This window comes from Thunnus maccoyii, chromosome 12 (genome assembly GCF_910596095.1).
Source record: "Thunnus maccoyii chromosome 12, fThuMac1.1, whole genome shotgun sequence".
NCBI lineage: Eukaryota > Metazoa > Chordata > Actinopteri > Scombriformes > Scombridae > Thunnus > Thunnus maccoyii.
The window spans coordinates 21829998-21841164 of NC_056544.1; the positions used below are offsets into that span (position 1 = coordinate 21829998).

The 11167-nt window shown below is 39.2% G+C and overlaps 1 protein-coding gene across 3 annotated transcripts in view; it reads right to left on the reverse strand.

Annotated features, from left to right (window-relative positions):
• LOC121909077 (receptor-type tyrosine-protein phosphatase F) overlaps nt 1-4894 on the reverse strand; it is a 186362-nt gene extending 181468 nt beyond the window's left edge. For all 3 annotated transcript variants that reach the window (XM_042429468.1, XM_042429464.1, XM_042429467.1), the window contains exon 1: nt 4418-4894. The gene's annotated coding sequence lies outside the window, so the exon portion shown is untranslated. The remainder of the gene's footprint in view (nt 1-4417) is intronic.
• Between the last annotated feature and the right edge of the window lie 6273 nt (nt 4895-11167).

The window sequence follows — 11167 nt, forward strand, 5'->3', positions numbered from 1 at the left end:
ATGTCCTTGAATGTCTTATTTTGCCCTGACCATCACCCAAAGATATTCAGTTTACTGTCATAAAAGACTAAAGAAACCAGAAAATATTCACATTTGAGAAGCTGGAATCAGAGAATTTTGATTTTTTTCCTTACAAAATGACTCAAACCGATTAATTAATCATCAAATTAGTTGGAGATTAATTAATAGTTGGTAACCAATCGATTAATCGACTAATTGTTGCAGCTCTAAAGATATGGGCTGTCTCCTCCTAGGAGTGTTTTTCATTTTGAGAGGTCATTAAGCTCCTTGAAATCTGACATTTTAGAGTTGAACTTGTTAAAGTAACTGTTCTTTATTTAATGATCCTTATTTATTGAATGTTTTACACTGTAGGAGGAAGTGCATCTTTGTCTCAACCTATACTCATACTCATATTACATACCCAACCCATATTCTGTTTTCTTTTGGTTGTCATGATTTTTTGTGTCGTCCTTTTTCAATTGCCAGTTTATGGTCACTGAGTCTGTACTTGTTTGGTCTGTCTCTGCTTTCTATCTCTGACAGGAGCGAAATATTCTGCCAATTCATAATCTCTTTTTAGGGCCAGATAACATTTTAATCTACTTTGGCCTTTAGTTTCTTCTTTCCAGTGTTCCAGATAGCTTTCTTTACATTGCATTATAATTTGGTTTACTCTCACTGGTGTTTTTGAAAGTAGTGTTTGTATGAGACTGGTCAGAGTGTGTCTGAGAGGTGGCAGTTAGTCTAGCACCAATTGACATAGGGGACTCTTTTCTGGGCTTAGCTCTTGGGTTTAGAGGGCTTTGGAATGGAGGGCGTCTAGTAGGGGTGGGGGATAAAATCCATTCTTACATGCATCGTGATGCGTACATGGATGATTCTGCATCAATTCACAAATGTCAAAACTCGATTTTTGAAGTGCTAGTTAATAACGTGATTTTGACAGAACGAAAAAGGGGGAACTCAACTGCGAGGGCAGTGCAGCACCCGGACAGTCTACAGTGCACACACACTACAGTTATCTTGCAGTTCTTCTTCAAAAAAGGCAGCAGTTGGAAGCTTTTTTTGATTTAATGACTAAATAATTACCTTTGTGAGACAAACATGAAGTACACTGTGAACTTTCTACACCGTCACTCAGAGTCTATTATTAGCGGAGTGGAGCAGCTATCAGTAGTAACAAACGAGACCGGCTGACCAACACACACTGCAGCATTAAACAACTAAAACCAACTCTGAGATGAAGAAAATAACTCGGTGCTCAGTCTGTTTCACCTCAACAACCCTGCACCCGCTCAGCGTCTTGGACAACGATGGCTTTCCCTGGAGCTAACGGTGCAGCAGAGAGGCTGCTCTCCACTGCTGGAGACATGACCTTAATAACAACACAGCGGAGCACTCCGCCTCCCCCTCATTTTATTATTCTCATACAGGCAGGAGACTGCTTTCAAATTAATTCATTCAAATGCAGTTAACTTTTTAAAATAAAAAGGCTGCAGCCAATTTATCTTATCTGCCGCTTATGTCTCATATTGTATTTCAGTGGACCAAGGACACCAGTGAAGGGTTTGGCACACAGAATACTGGAGCAAGAGTAAATAGGGGCCCCTTTGCTATTCATTCAATTGAGAATTTATTCTACATCGAATCGGACACCAAAGAATCGGAATGGCATTGAATCGTGAGATTCCCAAAGATTCCTACCCCTAGTGTCTAGGTGGCTGGATTTAAGGTGATTAAAAAATTTGAGTACTCTCTTTTGAATGTTAATTATCAGTGAATATCTGCCTAATTTTGCTCTACATGCATTTGTTGGTGTACTTCTGCATGTAAAGATTCTGTTGGATGTTTGCACCCACAGGTATAGCTATGATGACTGAGTGGACCCCATAGTTCACTACCATACAGCACAATGGGCAGGATGACACTATCAGATCTTTTAAATCAGATTTTAATTGGAATTTGGAAATTATAAATATATATACATTTTCTTGTAATACTCTTAATTTTCTTTTCTTTATCTCTAATCATGATCAGTTGAGAAAAAAAAATTCTCCACTAATTCAATCTCTTCAATTATTCAGGTTGATATATTTGTACTGCATTTTGAATGGTCATGACTGGGCTTTAAATCTCACTGTATCTTCTGTTAAAATAACCCTAAAATCATACTTCAAAGGTGAGGTGGCTACACTGTCAGTTAGCTGAGGTTTCTTGGTTGTTTTCATCCTTTCTCAGCCTTGCTTGCCAACATGTATGCACAGCCAGTGACATCACCAGCTAAGCGCCTAGACCAATTTCTTTCACAGACACCCTTTCCCAATTGAAAGGCTCGATGAACTGTTGACTCTTCTGGCAAGGAACAAAAGAAGAAAGCGATGTAGTGATCCATTGTGGGCCAACCTGTAATCCCCCAGGAGTCATGGGGATTTAGCCAAATAAGTCCAATGTCTTCTCTTGAATCATTTTTGTCTTGAAGTAGGGCTAATGACAAGCAGGAATGTGTCACTATTCAGCAAATAAACACCAGTGTTTCAATCAAAGATGCAAATATAAACAGAATTTACAGAAAACATTAAAAAGGTAAAAGATTCACGGAATAATGACTTTCACAGCCCATAAAAAGAGACAATAAACAGGAAAATAAGCCAGGATAAACACAGTAAGCTTCCCTAAAATGACTCACCAACATGACTGAAGAAAACCTTAATGCTTCAGCAACATGGCAGCAAACAGCACTGTCAACACAGGTTTAAATGATGAAATATTCATCCACCAGATAACAACAGGTAACTCTGTATAGATCCAAACTGTACCAGATACCCGAGAGACAGCCTGAAAAAAAAGCCATAATGTTTTACAGTAGGCTGCCTATAGGACAGTTTAATATCAAATTACCCTAAATCTAGAATAGAAATACACCATGTCACTTTCTTTTCAGTTGGCAGGAGCTGAAGGTTAGAAACCCAAACATGCAGTGGGGCCTAGGATTCAGTTGCAGAAAGCCTCTGATGCAATTCCAAGAAACTATCCCACCCTCTATCATCCTGTTACAGTTTGGCTCATAGTTATGTCTCTTCATTGTGTCTGTGACAGCTATAATCGGATTCATGTATTGATAAAGGATGGCCATGAGGCTACTTCAGCATGTCACTCACCCTGCAAAATTGCTTCCAATCCTTTCTTTAAATAAATCAAACAGGGCTGCGGGCTTGATGCAATGCTGAAAATCTTTCTGTATATCCACCCAATGAAAAACACTCCCCCTATTTCAGATCTGTTCAAGACCTGAAGAGAGCTTTGGGCTATTATCTAAAGTGGCGCACCTGGAAAAGCTTGTCACAAAAATAGATTTTACAATTGAATTCTCTAATGGATGGATGATTGTTGAAATTTATGCTTTTGCCTCAGCTGCAAGGAGCAAAATCATGACATCAAAACCTGTCTCCACAGCCAGTGCTGCAGCAATAGTGATTTTTAAGGGCAGATGAATGACACCTTAATGTCAGGAGCTTTTGCAAAAGATAGGCATACAAGAACTCAAATACCTGTCTCTGGTAGTGATAAATAAAGAAAGAGCAAAAATTTTATATGCCGGGGCGCTCAGGAGCACGCACTCACGCACTCATGCGCGTTCACATGAAGTGAAAAGCCAGGTTTAAGGAGAGCAACTGCACCCTATGGATGGGAAATCATTTTTTAATATAATGGGACACAAAAAATGAGAGCAAACCATTACATTGCAATTAGACAAAAAAAAAAAAAACAGGATGACGACTAGCTCACGCCCCACTGACCACTACTGCTCCTATTTATTATTTTATTAGTGAGTCTCGACATATTTTCTGCTTGACTGAAGCTTTCATCCCTGCAAAGACTACATCTACGTCAATTTGCTCACTGAAAAGTGCCTGAGCTCAGTTTATTGCCAACTCTGCGCAGGTTTGTACATCGAAAATCACTCATGAAATAAGTGATTGAGACGAATAATCCGCCTCTTCTTTCCCCATTCACCTTAATATCTGAAGGGTCATTATATATAAAAAACTGACGACCGAGTATTTCTATGAGATTCTTTAAAAGCAAATGATTATCCCTCCTCATTTGGCACTGAATTCAAAGTTGTTAGCTATACGTTGAGAGTTAGCATAAATAAAAACAGCAACAAACTGTATGCGTGGCTGTCTGTCTGCCGTTAGCCCGTTTTTGTCAGACGGCGCTGACTTCCAATATTTTACCGTTAACGTTAAACCTCTAAAAGCATTTTCTAAGTAATTACAGCCTCTGCAGCACGTTTAACAAACAGATAAATGAATGCCGTTACTAACATTTCAGCAAGTTGGCTAACGGCAACGTTGAAAGCTGCGTCTCAAGTTCAATGGGGGACATTCAAAAAAGATAACGGTGCACTTACTGAATCTCCTCTTTGTCACCGCCGTTGGCATTTCTCTCCTTCTCTGAACCACTACGTTTAGTCCCGTCTTCAGTTTGTAGCAAGCCCGAAAATCCACTTCAGTAATTCACAGCCAAAACGGAAGAGTTAGAAGCCCAGAGAGTAAAACGAGAGGGGAGAAAGATAGCAGTCCACTGCCAGAGGAACACGAGGTCCTATCCCGGCCGACCCCGGTCGTGGATACTGGATCTATTCGTGGCAGCTCCCCCGTATCTCACTAGCCGTCAGCTCCGCTCAAGTGTTCAGTGTCGCTGCCCGCATGCGAGAGAAGGCGAGAAGAAATGTTATTTTCTTCTTTCACAAGTAGTAAATGTCTTCTCTTGCAAGTTAATTCTTTAAGCACGAGTCTGTACACAGTCCACCCTCCAGAAGGAGCTGTGGAAGGTAGGGAGTTGTTACGTCTTTCCCTTCACAGTCACGCTTCTCTCTGCCTCTGTGGAGAAAACACATACAGGTCGGTCAGCAGGATTTTCGGATTCACTCGGCTACACTCGCTGCTGTGTCCATTCATTCCTGCCCCTCAAGTCCTGCAACCTCTGAAAACATGCAATAGATGCAATGGGATTTGATAGCTGTCATTTTTTGAACCAGTGTTTGCAATGATTTCTGCTCAAGGAAAGCTCTACCTAAGGGGATTTTTAAAATTAAATTATGATTATGATGGTTAAGATATTACAGGAGGCAGTGGAGACAAAGAGAGCACAATGAAACCCACGGTAAATACAGGCATCTTAATACATTCTCTTATTCCTCATTTTCCTGGGGAGCCCCTTTGGCTAATCCAGGTGGTCCCCAGGCCCTACTCCAAGAGCCTCCGCAATAAGAAACGCTGAGAATAGAAAATGTATAAATACTGCCCTATTATCCCCATTTCCTATGGCAAATAAAATTCATCTACAGCCCCACTCCTCATCCTCATCCTTGCTCTCACCTTGCAAAGGCCCAGGACAAGACTGTAATTTATAATTTATAAGTGCAGGCCAACTTTCTGGCTCTTGCGCCAGTACAGAAATTGTATTTTGAGACAGCCTTGGGAGAAGGTTTGAAGGAAATATTCTCCACCGTTCAGTGACACACACAAAGCATGGTAACAAGCCTGTCTTTGACCAGGAATACTTTGATGTTTTTGCAAGTTGTTCACATTGAAATACTTTGAAAGATATTAAGAATCAAGGCTGTGCAGTCCTCTGGCAATAGATGGTATCAAAATACTTAAAATCTAGATTTGGTATCTCTGATTTCATCACAACTGACTGGCAATCAAAGGCAGATTTTGGGAACTGCTGGATTCACAAGTAAAGCAATGTGAGAGGGAGAGAGAGAGAGAGGGCTCTGCTTACAGTGCAGCTTGGTTGTTAGTGCATGAGCACTCAAGCGACTCTGTTGAACGTGCAGGGCATGGACGCTGTGACCCCAAGTAATGAAGACCTGAATATCTTTAGGATTCTGACAACCCGTCTAATCTGCCTTCTAACCTTACCATGATCAATCGTTAGCTTGGCAGAGCCCCTGCTGATCTACTGCCCGGCTATCCACCACACCTTCGTACTGGTGTAAAAAGACATTTACACAAGGCTTCACCTCGCCATAAATGTCTCATGCAATTTGGTCAGAGAGGTAGATATTTCATTCCCCACACGCAGACACATGCACACACACACACACAAACGTGCACATACACATTATCATTTGCAGTGCTTCATGTGACAAAATTAGTTGCCATGCGACCTCATGGTGACTAAAAGGGAATTCTGTTCATTTTAGCTTACAAATGATAACCTTGGTCAGTGCACAATGTTCCAGGAATAGGATCCTGTCAGACAAATAAGAGGCCTAGCCAGCGCTATTATACTCAGAGGGAGGCCATTGTTTTGATACAACGACCATCAATATGAAGGTGCCAGACAGAGAAATTGGTGCATGTGCTCAATAATGCTGCTACGTATCTCTGGTGGCAAACAACAAGCCTTTTTTTCAGCTTCAGACATCTTATGTGGACAGAGCAGGAAACCTGTAAACAACCTTTGCCTATGAAGGTCAAAGATGTCTAGTGCTATTTTTTGTGGATACTGTATGGTGCTAAAGAGTCTTACAGGGCAACCATGCCCTGAACTCACCATTGCTGAACAAAAGCATCCACCAAATCTGTTATTTTCTACACCGAGGAACACATTTTCATTCTGTTGCCCTGTACTCTCTTGGTCTTTGGTGTTGAATTATACACAATGAGCTTATTTTCATTCAGTCAGGTTTCACAAACAATATTTTTTATTGAATATAGAGTAGAAAAACCTGCAGCTTTTTGTATGTCATATTAATTAAACAACCGAAACCAACCATTTTTCCAGTCAATTAAACAACTTATATCCATTGGAGTATAGGAACAAAAATCCGACTCTAAACTATTTCCTGCTCTTAATTATTACTGTGATTTGGAATAAATGGTTGGCTAAATTACTGCAAATCAAAAAGGGTCTGAGGTACCAAATCAGCCTCAAACCATAACACTCCTGGAATGAAGCTTCATACATGGATCCCTTTATCAGCTGTTCCTCCTTATTAATTTTTTTATTGAACTCTGTAGGGAAATTAGTAGGGAGAAATTACTTGTAAAGAGATTCATTTCTATCGAGAAGCCCCTCAGTTGGTACTTGATGGTTTGAAGGCTGATTTGGTGCAGTTACTTTTCTGTCCATGTTCTGTATTACAAAGAGGTGTAATAACAAAGAGAAAACAAAATAGAATATAGACCACAAATATGTTTAAAGTAAACAACTGCATATTTAAAAACTACTTATATTGAAATTATATCAACAGGTTGATAGTGACAGAGCTTTTTTTTTCTCTGTATTGTACCAAATTTAAATTCCCTTTACAAGTTACATTAAAAACAATAATACTGTATTTCTTATATAAAATAGTGGCCAGGGCCTTTATTTACCTCAACTGCAGAGGGTCCCAGGCCTTTATTGGAAGCAGGCTTATATGAGAGAGAGGCCTTTATTTTTAATTCCCTCTGTTTGATAAGTATATTTGCTCATATTTTAATACAAAGCCTCCTTGTTTTCTGATCTGCTTCCATTTGTTAGACTGACCACCCCAAAAAATTCTGACTGGGAGAGGAGGGGTGAAGTGCTGGCACTCATTGTGCATATTTTTGCCCCTTTCTTGGTCAAATTTTTCTCCCCTCCCCCATCTTTTTTGTCTTGTTTTTCCCTGGCCTGCTTTTGGGACTGGCCTTTATTTATTTGTGTCAACCATGCACCCAGCCACTATCGGAGACCTGGCTTTTAATGGTCTACTGTCTTTTATTTGAGGAAATATAGTATATGTAACCATTTGACTATTAATGCAAATGGACATTAAACATGATTTAGCTAAAGATTTTTATATTAAAGTTTTGCCCATGGATGACTTTATCCATGGCTCTGAAGCAACTCGCTGTGTTAGCATATATAACATTGTCATCAGCCTACATTTGTAATTACACTTCATGACAGTGTTGTCATGAGATTATCACACCATGATACTGTGGCACTCCAGAGGAGTTTTCTTTTCTTGTGGTTTGCTCTGAAGCCAAATTACATATGATACAAGAGAAAATTACTAGTGACTAGTTTTGTCAGTTGTTCAATTACAATTCTTGCACTTACGCTTGACTTTGAAAGGCTTATTGGTCTACAATTACTGGGTATCAGAACAGTCTCCATATTTAATAACAGAAATGACAACCAATAGTTTACATGTAATGGAAAATGTCCTCTTCTGTATAGTGGTAGAAACTAAAAATATATTTCCTGTTAAGTTCCATCATTGGTTTTAATCGTCTTTAGAAATTAATGATTTTCTTCACATACTGTATGTCATTAGTTAGAAAATTTAAAAAAAAACTGATGTAGTCACATTCTAGCAAGATGGTTGATATTTCTCCAGAATATCTTACAATTCCCTTTTGCCTTAATTTGAGGATAGGCCCGATTTGGAAAATCTCATCTCAAAGATGACTTTATTTCTCAGCCATTCAAAAATCATATAAATCATATATCATAAATCATATATATCCATGTATATCTGTGCCTGGAACAACTTTTTTGTTTGTTTGTTTGTTTGTTTGTTTGTTTGTTTGTTTGTTTTTTACCAGAAAAGTGTTTGTTCATGAGACTAATTGAGGTTGTTAGTGTGTTACATCCCATCTACATCTCATCAGAAGACATCACATCTTCCCATTTTAATCCCATAAATCATTATCACGCGCGGCATGCAAACACTTAATCAGTAGGTCTATAAATCCTAACCTAAATTTTTGACAGCCTTTTTGAAAATTTAATAAAATCGTGTTACTTTATGAATAAAAAAAAACTGTTAGTGATTGATTTGAGATTCATAAAGAAAATAGTTCACTGTAAAGATACTGGAGATTACTGTAACTGTGGCAAATCATTATCAAGCTTTCTTTCCCTCAAATATGGATAATATGGACCACTGTAATTTAAAAATGTACACTTAATTATATTACAATACTTAACATGTTTTAGTCTGTTAATGACATTACACTGCTTACATATCTGTACTCAGGAAAGGTGGGTTTTTTTCCCCCCCAAAAAGGTCAACGATAACTTTAAATAATAGCGCTGATACAGTATGTTCAGGGGACCTTACACCCCAGAGCAGGATGCTTTCATCTTATAAATGTTACACAATTTACACAGGATTCAATGAGGCAGGAAAACAGTTAATAGAAGTTAATGATGAGAACACACAGAGCTTTTTGTATCATTAACCAACATGCAGTCAAACATGTTAATGATCGTGGTTACTATCTCAGTGGTTGGACAGAGTTAAGACCCAATTTTAAGTCTGCACTTGCTGAGGTGTTACTGCACCTTGCTGCATTTCCCGAGAGAGGATGTGTAAAAGTTTGGATTCACACTCTCAGCTGCATTTAATGGTCAGATAAGTGTTTATGATAATGTTGTTTGAGGCTCAATTTCAGATAGAAAATGCAAGTGTCAGATGCAGCAGTGATGCCGCATAAATGAGAAGAAGGGACTCCTACAATACTTACTGAAATGAACATTAAAAAAAATAGGATTTCTAGGTATATCTTTGTGATATAAATGCTGTTAAATCTATGTTGTCACTCATTCATCTTTCTTTGAATAGCTCAGGCTTCAAAGTGTCATGTCTCTGTCAGTGCTAGACGCAGAAAAAACAAGATTATGTTGATGATGAAATCCTGGAGCCTCATCAGTGACAGTAAACCAGAGATACAATTACATGGTGTTATAGGAACATTTTTAGACTTCAGAGCAGTCACTAATAATACACACTATCATATCGGTAATAACACTTATTAGATTATGAAAGGTCAAAAAACAGTTAAAAACAATCAGTCAAAAATCAATTTGTATTTGATTATATGGAGGAGATCTGGCTTTAGTTAGTTACAGTGAAGATTAGAGTTCTTCTTCTTTCTATCTTAACAAGATATTCATGTCTGATATATCTATAATACTGATCTATCAGTAAACAATTTAAGAAAATAAGAGAGAAAATTGCAGATAACATGACGTAATCAACTAAATAGCACTGCATCACAAGCACACCTCTTAAGCCGCGAGAGAGAGACATGAATGATCTGAAATACTCCCTTCCTTCAAAGACTGAAGCCACAGCGGCATTTTCACAGAAGCTATATGTAAAAGGGGGAATGCAGAGAAATGGAGACGAAGAGACAGCAGCGGCAAGAGAGAGAGAGAGAGAGAGAAAGAGAGAGAGAGTGGTGGGTTGGAATTGGATGAAGGACACATAAGCTCTCATTGAGTTGGCAACAGTGAAAAGAGCCCTTGGTTATTGAAAAAAGAAGAAATCAAAGGCAGAAAATTCCTGCAGAAGGATGGGGGCAGAGAAACAAGCCTGTCCTCCTCTTCTTTGTTTTTTTTCTGCTGTGGTTAGAGTAGTTAGCCACTCAGCAATAGAGGAAAGATGCATGGTAGCCAGCAGGTTGGCGAGGCCCTTGAGCACAAGGATCTAAGAAGGAATAGGAGGCGACACAGCACAAATTGTTTTATATTCTGCAATGTGGAGGATTGTGCTGAGTGTTGGACGCAGTTTTTATAGGAAAGAAAACACTATACAAGGGCTCTCTTTTGCAGTACTGCACTTCCTAGCACAACAAACATGCCTTGATATACTAATTATTCATGAAATGTTAAATATACATTACGTGACACGACAAAACATGTAATATATGGCATGGTGTGTGTCATGTATGGCTCCCAGTCTGCTTGTCTGTGAGTACATCTATTGTACATGTTAGGACACTAACAGCAAGGTCATGATGTAGTGTTGCACAGGATACAGCACAGAGTAATGTGTGCTACATGACAGCTCAGGAATAGACTCTAGGTTTTATAGAGGAGGTCATCTTGCGGCAGCCAGCTGTTACAGATGTGAGTCAGTCATGATGGATGTGATGGACAGGCATTATCCCTCTGTTTCTTCCTGCCATCTCTGTCAGCGTTTTCCCTCCAGCAGATTGGGTTCCACAAGTCATCCCTCACAGACCATCGCTGGGGGAATCTGCTGTTTCAACCGCGCAGAGCATCCCATCAGACAAATGGATATTAGCTGGTTAATTTTTAATTCCTGAGATGCAAGGGAGCCGCTCTCTTTCATGGCTGGAAGGAGAGCTAATGGGCACGGATTAGG